At 30.2% G+C, this 14889-nt stretch overlaps 1 pseudogene; it reads right to left on the bottom strand.

Annotated features, from left to right (window-relative positions):
• Positions 1 to 768: 768 nt before the first annotated feature.
• On the bottom strand, positions 769 to 9992 carry LOC108724619 (ATP-binding cassette sub-family G member 1 pseudogene; annotated as a pseudogene).
• Between the last annotated feature and the right edge of the window lie 4897 nt (positions 9993 to 14889).

The raw sequence follows: 14889 nt of genomic DNA, 5'->3' as shown, positions 1-14889 counted from the left end.
CCTGAATTCCAGAAAAATTATTATTGATATAAAGCTTCAGGAGAACATTCACAAATCACCGCGATGCACAATTATATTTTCTTATCTCTTCTATGACTGCGCGAAATAGTCATAATAATATATTCATCATCGTCCTAGCACGTACTATCGAGCACGAGCGTGAAAGTATCATCGCGCACTTGGCGTCCACAATGTCATAGTTCACTTTCTATAATCGTACTCCATCCTCCGTTCTCTGTATTTTATCTCGTATCTGGTTTGCATCAGATCAAGTTGCAAAAATCGACTCGATATAAGCGTTACTTTTACTTCCTACTGCACATAAGTTGTGTAAGCATTTATTTTGCAACTGACGTCTCGACTCTATTTAGAAACTATCACTGTCTTCTATCTTTAAGACTCAGGAAAGATCTGGAAAGATCTCACTACGAAGAAATAAACATATTATATTTAGAAACTATTTTTAAATATATAATATCGCACATATAAATCTATTTGCTTACTATTCAAGTATTAGTATCAGATATTCCAATTAGTTAATTGAAAGAGCATTTACGAATGCAGTGATGAAAAGATATTTTACGAAGCTATAGGTATTATGCTATGTTTTCACAGCCATACTGATGTTACACAATTTTTTCTTCACATTTTTTGCAAATACAACCTTGAGGATTTGGATCACTTATATAAATAGACTTATACTATATAAATAGACTGCTGATCCAATGTGATAGAAAGAGATCATGAACTTAATTCTGAGATGTCCTTGTTTTAGTTCCCGTATGCGTATGTATGCGTCCTGTCTGTGAGTATCATGTAAATTTATGCATGGTGGAAGTATATTATATTAATATACTTCCATCATGAATTTATCCATGTAATTTATACATGTATGAGTGAGAGAACTCAAATATGGTGCTGCCCAGCGCCGTCTTCAAATATGGAGATGAAGTTGGCAGTCTATTTATAGAAGTCTGTGATCTGGATCATCGATCTCACGACAATGTGTCTTCATCTTCGATACGAAAACAATATGGAAACCGAAAAAAATCTATGCTTCGTTTTTAAATACAGCTATAATACCCGCTTCACCGAACAATATACAGAATTTTCAGATTCATACTTTCGAAAGCTTTCTTTTTAACGTCACATAAGCCACAGTCCGAATGACTATGAACCAAGCGAACAGGACAACGACGTCGATCCAGAATATGGATTTGGTCATATTCAGCTCTTCTAGTATCAACGACGGCGTTCGTAAATGACAGTAGTCGATGTTGCTTGGACAAGGTATTGTCTCTCGTTGAAAGCCATAAATCGCTTGTATCAAGCCATCGAAAGCGAATCTGAAAAAGTTCATATAACTAACGTAGTAAAGAATCCGTGGCATGTGATTGAAAAATACCAGATAGCCGGCTAACGCCAGCATTATCGCTGTAATAACGGCCCCGAAGAAGGTGCCGTTGATGGGATTGAAAACAGTTCCTAAACCTAAGCCTATGCTTTCCGAGGTGAAACTCGTCAAGATCGTAATGAGTAGAAACATGAAGAACCGGGACCATTCCATAGGTTGTTTGGTTAGCACATAAGAAATGGTGGAGTAAACAAAAGAGGATAATATGGTCAACGGTAGAGTGATCACCAGCATGGCTATATAGTAAGTCCTCAGTTGATACCAGTTGTTGAAGCGCTCCTTCTTCAAAATGTTTAACTCCAAAGGGAATTTCAAAACGGCCGGCATCAAACTGGTGTACATGAAGTATAATATGGTTATCATCAAGAAACCAGCATTGCTGATGGTTTTGCTGGCATCAATGCCGACATGCTCGAATATCAAGCCCAATAAGATAGCCACGAGAAAATTCATGATTATCTTGATGTAGTACACCGACCAATCTCGATATATTATCAGGGCATAACGATATAATAATACCCTGAATTTTATCATTTCGGAAGGCGGGTCCATCATCATTTTCGTTTTCTCGTAGAACGACGCTTCTTTCATGATGCGCATCTTCAGAGGTGTCTCCTCTCTCTGGCAATATTTCTCCGCCGCTGCGATCAATTGATTGGTATAATTCCCATACTCTTGATTGACTACCTCCAACATGTAATCCGCAGGATTGTGATACTGTGGACACTGAAAACCTTGCTGGGCGAAATAACTCACCGTATTGTCAGGCGTGCCGGCGTACAAGCAGTGGCCGTCGACCACCAGGTAAATATAATCGAACATTTGATAAACCGCGGCGCTGGGTTGATGTATGGTACAAATTATCGTTCGACCACTCTTTGCCAGAGTCTGCAACGCGGAAATGCATTGCAGAGACGCTAACGAGTCCAGACCGGTAGTTGGTTCATCTAAAAACATTATCGGCGGATTATCAATCAATTCCAGGGCGATGCTCAATCTTTTCTTCTGTCCTCCGCTGAGCCGGTCGACTCTTGTATCCTTTACTTTCGATAACATCAGCGTGTCCAGAATGTTGTCGATCAGTACCTGTCTGAACATTACCGTCGCGCTGCTGCCGATCTTCAGATAGGCCCCAATCATCATGCTCTCCTGAACAGTGAACAAATCGTACAGATTGTCCGTTTGTTGAATATAGCACGATTGCTTCTTGTACATTCCCCAATTCTGTCTACCCTCACTACTGATGTACTCAACTGTGCCATGCAAGTGTCCTTGTTGAAATCCAGTCAAAATGTTCAGCAATGTGGATTTCCCGGCACCAGATGGTCCCATAATAGCTGTCAGCTCCGCGGCCTTGAAGACTCCATTTAGATCCTTCAAGATTTGCTTTTTAATCTTACGATATCCAGTTTGAACCTCAAACGACAGATCCTTGAATTGAATGTCGGCTATTCGGGACCGCGACATACGCATCGCATTCGTTGAACGTTTTCTTGTCGACATCACTTATTGATTTGATTGACTTACTGAAAATATCTTTCGCACTGCTTATCCGCTGCTCTTCCTTCTATCTCTTTAACGGTTTATCGGTTTATTGGGAACAAAAAGTTTATCTGACTGTTGCGAAAGGTGGGGTGAATTATGTACATTTAATGCACATTGCAAAGCGATGATTCATCCGTGACTGTAATATTTATTATTGTAGTTGCATGTAAGAAGAAATATTAGACGCAGCTAACATTACACAAATCTTGTTCTAAAGAACTCAGTTAACTGCCTCGTTTAATCAACGAATATATTAGTATACACATGAAAGTACAACTTGTGCATAATCTTCTCCAAATTTTTACGCTTTTTATAAGCGTAAGGTATTTTGCGGTTTATAACAATTCGGTTTATAACAAATCGTAGTAATGTATTCTTATGCAGTCAATAATTAATGAATATGCACGTGAAAATATAACTTGTGCATAATCTTTCTTCAAATTTTTACGTTTATTATAAACATAGTAAGATATTTCGCCATTGATAACAATTCGAATTGTGTATAATGTGTTTTCATATTATAATGTGATTATATTGTGTTTCATTCTGTGCGCGTGCGTATTTTTTTTATCTATAGTTAGATTACATACGATTTACATCATCCATTCCCGGAGGAACTTATTTGAAACAAAGACTTATTCTTCGTACGTAATACGTAATATTTCTTCAACAGTTATCGTCATTACTAGCAATCACTGCAAATCAAATCTTTTCTTGAGTTCCACTTTCCTTTTACGAGATTCACTCCGTCTCTCATTCATCTGCAACATAATTGTTATATTATTAGCTTTACATTTCGATTTACATTGCAAAAGATAACAGTTTCCGCGACATGATATTTAATAATGAATTAATTAGAATGATACTCAATAATATAGCAAGAAGCAACTGGTTAAACGTATAGTTATGCAACTATTAATTTATTTATAAGAAAAAATAGCTAACACAAGCAATTGCATGACTAGTACGGCATTGCGTAAACACGCAAAAGGAATTGTGCAAACGTTGATTATTATGTAAATAGTCATTACTTGTTTCGAGATTAAAGAATATCTAAATAGAAATCGGCATTTATATAAAACTATGAATCGTACAAAAATCTGCAATCACCAATTAATTTGTTTTCTCCTAATTAGCTTTTCCTAAAATCAAACTTTGTTTTATTAAATGGATAATATATTACCATTATTATAAAAAAATTGTTGATTTGTAGAGTTTGGGCGTATAATTTTCAAGTGTATAATCGGCTTCTAATTGTATCAGTAATAAAAATGTTATATATAGGGTACGATGTTATAAGAGGGAATTAACATAATAATGCATATTCAGATAAGCGTAATTAGCATTAAACATTGGCATTAAATAAATTTAACCGCGTTCGAGCGGAACTGATAGTCATCTATCTACGTTGAAATTTAAATAAGAAATCATTTTATAAATAAATTTATATTTTTTTTTTCTATGTTTAATTTATATTTATTACTTATACATTATAAAACTTGTAAAAGAAACAAGATAATAATTTGAGAAATAGATCTACACTCATCGAAGATATTTATAGGTGGTTTATAACGTTGAAAATTAATCTTTTTTTACTCGTATAACTTCTAGCGTATATTGCCGCTAGTCTATTTAGATTAAGTAACTTGCACTGAAAAGACTGTTAGTAATTGAGTGCCACACGTGTTACAGGCATTACTATGTACTGTTGAATCACACATAAGTACTAACACTTGCAGGTTATTTTTAAAATACCTTCCAATATTTATTAATGTTCTTTGAAAGTGCAAAAAATATAATTTATAATATTATGAATACAAATACATTCCTATATAAATAAATTGACATAAATCCTTAACGTTACGTCAGCATGTCAAATAATGAGAAGAATGACTTAAGAATGAAGTAAACTTTAGAGTACTACAGTTCTCGTGTTGATAATTTCAGTATTTTTCTATTATCCACTTTGCGTGCCACGATCGTGTATATTATATTAGTTGTTATTTTATTCTCTCTCTATATATATATGTATATATATATATATACATATATATATGTATATATACACATATATATATATTATCATCTCGTATTACTTAATTTAAATGAGATACATAAGTATGAGAATTCTCCATTCTATTCTACATTCCTAATTTTAACGCTCCATCGCTCTCAACATTACACGTGTTTTTTTAAATATTTAATTGTCATGCTACAAAGTAATATCAATTATTTTCTTTCTCGCATATGTGTACAACACACATATCTTTCTTCGCTTTTGTACAGCTTTTAAATTATAAGTTTTCACATATTGATGCTATTTACATTTCTCAAAGTAGGTCATGCAGTCGACAGTAATTCGTTTCAGTATATAACTACGCAATGCATTATGCTTCTTATGTAACAATAATAAACTATAATTTATATTCTGTAAGAAGCTAATTAGTCAAGATAACGCTTTATATCAGATCTTATGATCTTACATTCATGAAGGATAAAAGAAAATGTTCCATTTACAAAAGGTGAATGTAAATGGTATAAGTCATATATATATGTATTAACACATTAAGAAGAAAAAATGAAATGAACAAAGTTGATGTTAGAAAAAGCTTAGTAATCTTAACATTGCGAAATTTTTTTTAAAAGAAAAAAGGATATCTCTTCATATTTAGCAGAGTTGGAAAGCATTACTTTTTGTAATAAACATGACGTTACAATTTTTTATATATATGATTCTTTATATATATAAAATAAATGAGAAGATTATTATATTAAGACTAAATGTTAAGATTGTGCCAAGGTTGGAAAAATTTTTTAACCTTGGCACAACCTTAACCCAATAAACACATAATGGTATATTAAACGTTCATTAAACGTAAAGTAGGTGTAAAAATGGTATAAATATAACCAGATAAACGTTTAAATTTTTATACCATCGTATAATATACGATAATATGTTTTTATTACATTTGCATAATACAAAACGGATTTTATACGTTGAAAAACAGTGTACAGAGGAAAAGGTTTAATTTTAAGGATATATCTACGTTTATTGATATAATTGGACAAACATTTATTTGAAACGTATATAATTTATGAAAGAAATCTCATTTATAAATGTTTAGAAAATACGGTATTGTACAAACGGTATAATGTACGTCTTTAAAAATCAATAAATATTTGTACAAATATTTTACATATACGGTTTTACGACTAAAATATTATGCATATAATAAACATATTTTATTGTTTTTATTTAATTCATATTGAGCTAAAACATTTTTAACGTTTAATAATTATAGACATATTTTCTTTTATAAACATATGAAGATATCGCGTTATATAATTATTCATAATACACGTCTACGATTACATATTTTTTATTCGAATTTAATGATTTTATGGATTTTTTCAAAACTAATGTGACACGCAATTTGTCATATAATAATAATATTAATGATAATAATAATAATAAACGTCTTTATTTAACCGAGTTAATAAACTGTATAAAAACAGATAAGTATATGAGTATAATAAATATTTACTTGCTTAAATGACGAGATACACACTCAATAAACATATGTTGGTATATTATGTGCGCTTATTAAATTAAATGTGATATAAAATTGACATAGATATATGACATATACATTAAAATACGTTAAATTTCATTAAGTTCATGAAACACAAGCATTACGTACATAATATATATAAAAACAGTATAATATTCTAATTAAAAAAATACTTTTTAATACGTTTATAATTCCTAAAAATTATTCCTTTAAATAACGTATTAAAAATTATTAACGTATTTAAATGGTATATCATACCTGGATTTAATATTTATGATATGCTATCTAAATAATATGTTGTTTAAAGGTTGAGCGCATATTCATAATAAGAACAAGAAAATATAAGTACACATTGATATATTTATGGAATTAACATATACTATAAATGTGGTATATTAAACGTATACGACTTTTTTTTTTGGTTATACCATAAATAGACAATAAGTAAATCATCTATCAATTTAAGAAATGGTGTAGTACGTAAAGCAGAAGATTCATAAGTCCAGAGGTCTCAGGTTCGAATCCTACTAAGGTAAGTCCAAATTAAAAAAACATGATATTATACGTTTAAATAAGATATTTAAGGGAGATCTAAATGTAGTAGATTCAACGTTTATTAGTTCCATATAATTTTAATTGCGATAATATCGCATTTATCAAATACGTAGGTTCAACGTTGAACAAGTCCATATAATTTTAGTTGCGATAATATCGCGTTTATCAAATACGATTTTAATCGGTTGAAGAATAACGTTAAAAAACCGAATGCATTTAGTATATGACAACGTCTATCAACCGGACATCACAATTAGAATTATACGGATTTAGACCTCCCCGTAAATACCTGATTTAAACGTATAATATACCATCTTGCGTTTATTGGTTAGTCATAAAAAAATTGCAACGTCATTACCAAATTGTTTATTATAAATAGTAACGAATAAGTAATGGAAAAAGTAATGCTTCCCATCTCTGATACTTAAAGAATTTCGAGATATCTTTTTAAATACAAGCTAGATTTTCTTAATGTATCATTTTATTAAATTCGGAGCGAATAAAAATACATTTTTTCAACTAAATTCCTATGATACTCATGAATATTAATGAAGAATACGAGATTTTAGAATAAATAAAATAGAGATGTGCCAAATTTAGTCGTAGTTGTATAAATATCTTCATACCTAACAATACTTTTAAGTTAATTTTCATATTTATTTTCCAGTTCTTGAAGCTGTACAGTCAGAAGCAAAAGAAGGATCCGCATCCTGAACTTGATCGCGTATTCTTAAATTCATCAGAAAAAAAAGTGTCGCAATCTCATTGCTTGTGACGTACGTCAAACAGCGGTTTTAAGGAATATTTTAGAATTTTCAATATTCCAGACTTTATTTTTATGTTTTCCTTCTCTATATTTATTTCTTTAATAAAATGCAACAGAATAAATATATTCTTTTTGGCTGAACTTTTGCACCAGTTCATCTTTCTTCCTCTTCTTTCCTCCTGGAAAGAAAAAGAAGAAAGATGAACTGGTGCAAAGGTTCAGCCAAAAAGAACAGGCCTGATGTATTCACCTGTTTTTCTGGAATATTTATTTTAATTTTCTCTTAAAATAAAATTTTTTTAAAGATTATACAAATTGACGAAGGACATCTGGTATCGATACAATATTTCGCAAAGTGTAAAATTGTAAAATGGTAGAGGACTTTTCGACTTAGTTTTTTATTAGGAATAACACTATATAATTAGTGGGCGTTATTTCAGATATACTCTGTATATGCCGCTTTATAAAAAAGATGAATTAACTTGTTGACACTAATGCTCTATATATGTTGGTAACAAAAATTCTTGAAATGCATATATGTACAGAGTGTCAAGATCGAGGCCATTGCAGGCTGTACCTCTTATTTTCATTTTTACGTAAAAATGAATTTTTAGTGCAAAAATGAAAAGAAGTACAGCCTGCAATGGCCTTAATCTTGACAAATGTTATCCAGGACATGATCCCGAACAACATTCAAGAGGTTTTAGCCGTCGGTCGGATAACTTGCGTAATGCTAATGAAAAATACTTAATGAAAAAATATTTTATTATAGTGTTTTGGAAAGCTCTCGAAGTAAGCTATGAGAATATGTAATGAAAAATAGTGGGTTTAATTTAAGAAATTGAAGGTGACCTTCATGTGACCTTTAAGCGACTATCCAAGGTCAAATTAATGATACGATTTTATGGCCCCCTTGAAACCATACAACTTTTGTCTAAAACATTTTCTTGTAAAATGCAAGGGAACGGAAATATTTTGGGTGATAGATTAAAATGGGTCACCTTGTATATATACATACATATATGAGATCCCACGTATTGCATGCATTTTTGTGTTACCAACATTACAAAAAGAACCAAGTCGGTTTTGTAGTTAACTATGACGCACATCTTTTGAAAAGATTATGATATCACTAAGAGGAAATACGATTTTAAATGGCCTGTTAAATCATTGATATATTTTTCTGGATGTAATAAAATTATTTAAATAGCAAATGTGGAAGAATGTTAATGAACCTTTCGAGAATACGAATACCTTTCTCTCCCAATGCTGAACCTACATTCTTATATGTCTTGGTCCTTCACGAGTTGGACGAAGTTTATCTACAAGGACAACAAGTTCGACGTTTGTTTTTTTTGGCGTTTGAGTCAATGTTACAATGTATTCAATCTGTATTTAATAGCTAGCCTTCCTTATTAAATTATTTATAGTTTAATAACTGTTATTGGTTAAATGCCAAATTCAATATTACAATCTGCCGCAGTAGATAAAATATAAAAAGAAAAAATATCTGCAACATTACAGCAGTTTGAAATTAATGAAACTGATCTATGTTTTAGAATAAAACATATATTTCTTCTATATAAATACAGTGATTAACATCACTATCAATGCATCTATAATATGATCGAGATAATCAAGTAATCTCACTAAAGATGCGTTCCATTTAACGCCCGCAACGTTCGTGGAATTATTTTATCCTTGTTTTTTATCAAATATTAAACAAGGACAAACGATGTTCGCGAACGTTGCGAGTGATAAGTGAAATGCAGACTAAATAATCTCTTTTCGGTATCTAACTAATTTTCCACTACTAGATGTATCTACATTACAGATCTACATTTGTCATTTATAATTCAAATAAAAAATGAGTTACTTACCATACGATGAAGATGTCTTTCATCAATCTTCTTATGTTCGATACGTTTCCGCGTCTCATCAAAATTAATGATCTCCGTGAATTTGAACTGAAGAAAACTTTCACAATTCTTTTGGCATTCAGCTCGGACACCAGGCAATGTGGATTAACAATAAGCAGAAATTATTGGTTAGAATTAGCCGCGGTTGAAGTTACACTTCGCGAACGTGTGGGATCGATCAATCGACCGCGTCCGCGAAGCGAGTGATCCGTCAGACCGCACGTTGCAATATGTCTCGCAGTGGCGAGGAGACCTCTGTATTTTACATTACACCTGGCTATTCATCGACAGACTGCCCCCGCCGACACGTAAGATAATCTTTCCTTCCTTATCCTCTCTTTTTCTTTTAAACGCATAGTGTGTCTTACAAAATCTGTTCTAAATAAGTGTACAATCGTGTTATCAATCTGATTTCGTCGATGACTTAGATAAAAAAATTCTATGTTTCGTAATCTTTGAAAATATTCAAAATATTCAATAATGAATTCAAATATAATGAATTCATATAACGCACGACACATTATTTACGATGTCCCAAATTGATTAAAAAGTATTTTCCGTAAGATGAAATTTTTAAAATACACTATTGTTTCATCATATTTGTGTATTATTTTTGTTACATAAAATTACTACTTTCTCAACTTTATGAAGTATAAACATGTTAATTATAATGATATTATATAAAACATTTATATTATAATAATATACAGAGTGTCTCATAACTACCGCATTTCTTATTAAGGACATATGTATTCTTGAGCTAATTTTGAAAAGAAAATCCTAATATGAAATTGTCGAGACTACAAAAATTTTTTTAATTATAAGCTAACTTTAAATACTTATAAGTCAAAAACCATTTTACTTTTATAGCTTCTATTATTATTTCTAGATTCTTTTGAATATTGTAAGACGAAAATCCTAATACGAAAATATCGAGGCTATAATAGTTTCCGAATTACACACTATCTTTATCCAATTATAATTAAAAATCTCTATATTTTTATATAACCTCGACATTTTTATTCGGATTTTTGTCTCAAAATTACCTCAAGAATACGTTCTCAAGAGGAAATGTGGTTATGAAACACCCTATATAATAGTAATAAATGTATTAAAATGTATTTTTGATAAGTTGTTTGTAAAATTGGATTATAAAAAGGTTAACTTAATTAAATATACACGCAATGTTCATATATTAATTATGTATAAATGACATTGCAAAAACAACGTGCAAAAGAAAAGGAAATAATCTAATTTTATGAAAGTTTAAACATACAAAAAAAATTATATAAGTATAGAAAATATTTTTAAAAAAATTCGTTGCACAAATAATGAAGAGAAAGGAAAAGGAAGAGAGAAGGAAAAAAGGAAAATACTAACAAAAGATAATGATGTATTTAAAAATATTATGTAAATTTTGTGTTTGTGTGTGTATATGTGTAAATGCAATGGCATTTACGAATAAGATTTTACAATTACGTCAGTTATTATGATTGTTATAATTATATATTGTCAACATTAATGATATATGATTAGATCTTGTTAATCACATTTTAATTACATTTTATGTCTGTTTGTCATCTGTTATGTCTACAATAACTGACATTTCGTATAATGCATTTTCATAAGTTCTCATTCGATAATAATACATTCAAAACTACAATACGGAATTTACTATATACAGCTTTTATTTCGATAGTAAATTATTTTTTACAGTCTTTTATAATCTTATAAGGTTTATTTCATAAAGTATTGATTATTTTGATCGCGGTCCTTGCATCTTTATGTATATGTCAAAGACAACGATACAATAATAAAAAAATAATTAATCGTGAATTCTCAATGAATAAATTTAACTTCTGAAAAACTTTAATTAGTTACATCAAAGATATCAGAAGGTTTGCGGGTTATCGCTGTGTTTTTATCCATTGATAAGGGATTGCACCACCTTGACCGCCTAAAAGTCATAGGTAACTTTGGGAATTTTTTTAAGGAAAGCAATGAAAGTGATGAAAAATTTATTTTAAGGCTTTTATAGATCAAGTCTTTAGCTATAAAATTATATATTTTTTATCTTTTTTTTTTAATAAAAAATGGCGACACTACAGCCATTATATTGAACGTCGTTTTGCTGCGACTGTTAAATCGGCGTTGCGGGGATCTAACTTTCGGTTGGACCTAGAACAAAAAGGAAAAAAGTTTTATTTTCTACATAATAGGTACTAAAGAAATACATACGGATATTTCGAAATATTGATTTTTACGAAAATGGCGAACCTTTGAAAAAAAAGTATATGTATTTTTGGCTAAAAATTCGTTAAAAAAATGTTATAAAAAAAAGTTTTTAACATATCGCAAAATCCGTATGTATTTCTTTAGATTATACCAAAAAAAAGATTCTGTGTAAATTTCAAGTAAATCGGATGAACAGTTTCTAAGATCCGCGCAACGCCAACTTTGAAAATATAGTTTCGAGATAAACGCGTTTGAAGTTTTGCTTTGCGATATTTCGTGTGTTTAGTAGCAAAATATCAAATTTATCTTTAGTCTGCAATGCCTGGGCCACAACTGTCCTTCTACATCAATGTTTGCCTCATCGTTTTCTTTTCTGCTCTCTGCTTGTTTTGGATGATTTTCGAGCGTCATCGACCTAATTCTTTTTACCTTACAAGTTCAAATATTCCGAATTGCTCCGAACCGCTCGTCGGCACTACAGACACGCTTCACTAAACTGGCTCGAAACTTGATAAAAAAACATGAATTTTTAATTTTAACTATTAGAACTTTATTTTTAAGACTATAAACTATCATTTAAGGCAAAAAAAAATCGAATTTTTTGAAGCCTCCAAGGTGGCGTAACCCCTTAATGCCAACGTTACGTGAACCTTACCGTTCACTTCATCAGGGCGAGGAGCGCACTGATACTAGGATATCAGAATAAAAACAGCGATAATCCGAAAACCTTCTATGGTATCTTTAAAGATAATACTTATAAAAGCCTAAAAGCGTTATGTTAATTACATAATACATAACAAAATTTTTTTTAGTATAACATATATGCTAGGTATCCCAAAATTTACGCAGTAGCGAAATGCGTAATGAGATTTTCTATGCAAAGAGCATCAACTTTTTTCTTTAACAAAATTGACTGAACAATAATTTTTAAATGAGGATAATTGATTTAAACTTAATGAATGAGCGCTTAAGTTGCCATGAATAAAAAAAATTTTCTAAGTGATATCTCTAAAGAGCTTCTCTAAATAAGCTTCAAAGAAAATAGATAAATATGATCTAATTTACACAAAAGTCTTATTATCCATGAAACACATTTATATATACAAATGAAAGGCATTTCAAGAATGTGCATTAAAATATTTAATCAGCTTTCTTTTCAGATCTATAAATGTCTTTAGAACGTTAATATATAATTTAGACCTAATCTGCTTATCTGATCTATTTATTTTACCTTGAATTGTTGTATCTAAAATATAAGAAAGTTTTTGTATATATTATATATATTATATTATTAGATATATATTATATATATATGTTATGATGTAAATTACTATATTATAATTTCCTTTGATTTATTTGTATAAATGTTTACTGATCTTTTGTTTTGTTGAGCAATTGTAAGATATAATTATATGCAATAATTATGCAAGCTTTTTCATCTTTTCATTAAGTTTTTTTGTTGATATGCATAAACAATTTTTTTTCGCTTTATTAACATGTGTGTAGAGAAGCACAAGTAGTGGTAATCCATTTCAATACCGAGATATCTCGTATCAGATTCGTTCGTATTACGCAAAAGCAAAACGCAAAGAAGTCAGATCAATGATCGAATCAATTAAGATATATAAGTTAAATATAATTAAAAACATTTATTGTATAAAATCAAACGAATACGTTTCGTGACTACGGGTCACTTCTTCAGCAAATAAAAACATAAATCAAGTTGCTAATATAATATTGTTGATCTTGACATAATGTAACAAGTGTTGTGTAGTCACTAATATAATATTCATATATGTATAATGTCATAACGTAAAAAAATGTTGTGCAAATCTTGAGCTCTTTGTACATAAAATTATTGGAAATGTTGTATTCTATAAAATGTTGTAATTGTTGATCTCCCTTAATTCTTTCTTTTCTCTTTACAAAATTACAAAACTATAAAGAAAGAATTATTAAGGGAGGCTAACAATTCGATCTTTAACTCAATAAAAAAATTCTTTATATTACCTTTCATACCGAATATCTCAAACACTATCACTTCATTCATCAACAAATCTGCTTTTGTAATTAGATTTAGATGCTTGAATAGATTGAACCTCATTGTTAAAGTATATAAGGATAAACTCGACAAATTTTCCCCCAAAATGTAGTACAAAATAAACTGTAACAACTGCAAAGCCTCGTATGATGGACAGACGAAGAGACAGCTTAAAACTCGCATTAAAGAACATGAAAATAATATTAATAGTGACCCATCGATACATACAGTTATCACAAAACATATATTAAATTATAATCATACTTTTAATTGGGAAGATACAAAAATTTTGAATTTTGAAACTAATTACGATAAAAGAATGATTTCAGAAATGTTAAAAAACAAGATTGAGGCATAAATTCACAAAAAGATACAGAGCGTCTCGATGAGTCTTATTGTTATTTATTATAGTCTCTAACAACAGACAAATAATAACAACAGACAAATAAAAATCTTGATATTGATTCTCTCTTGTCTGTCTCCGTGCCGGTCTTTTCATTAGAATTTATGCGTTGATTCCTCAGATTTTGATGTAAGCTTTTGATTTCTATTTCTACAAAATTAACCGTATATTAACATTATATTTTTCTTTTTAATAACTATTAGACTACAAAGATAAAACTTTTATATCACTGACTCCGATTGCTACCTGATTTTCACTTAACAGCGAAATTTCGATGACTAATCAATTGAGAGAATTGACAATTATAATGTGGTCAAGGATTCGACACCTGCTTCAGGATTATTAATTAGTATGTACAACATTCCCAATAATTTTATGTACAAGGAGCTCAAGATTTGCACAACATTTTTTTACGTTATGACAATATTGCATTAGCGAC

This window comes from Mycetomoellerius zeteki, unplaced genomic scaffold (assembly GCF_001594055.1).
Source record: "Mycetomoellerius zeteki isolate Tzet28-1 unplaced genomic scaffold, Tzet1.0 scaffold31, whole genome shotgun sequence".
NCBI classification, from domain to species: Eukaryota; Metazoa; Arthropoda; class Insecta; order Hymenoptera; family Formicidae; genus Mycetomoellerius; species Mycetomoellerius zeteki.
This window is presented reverse-complemented; position numbering and strand designations above follow the sequence as displayed.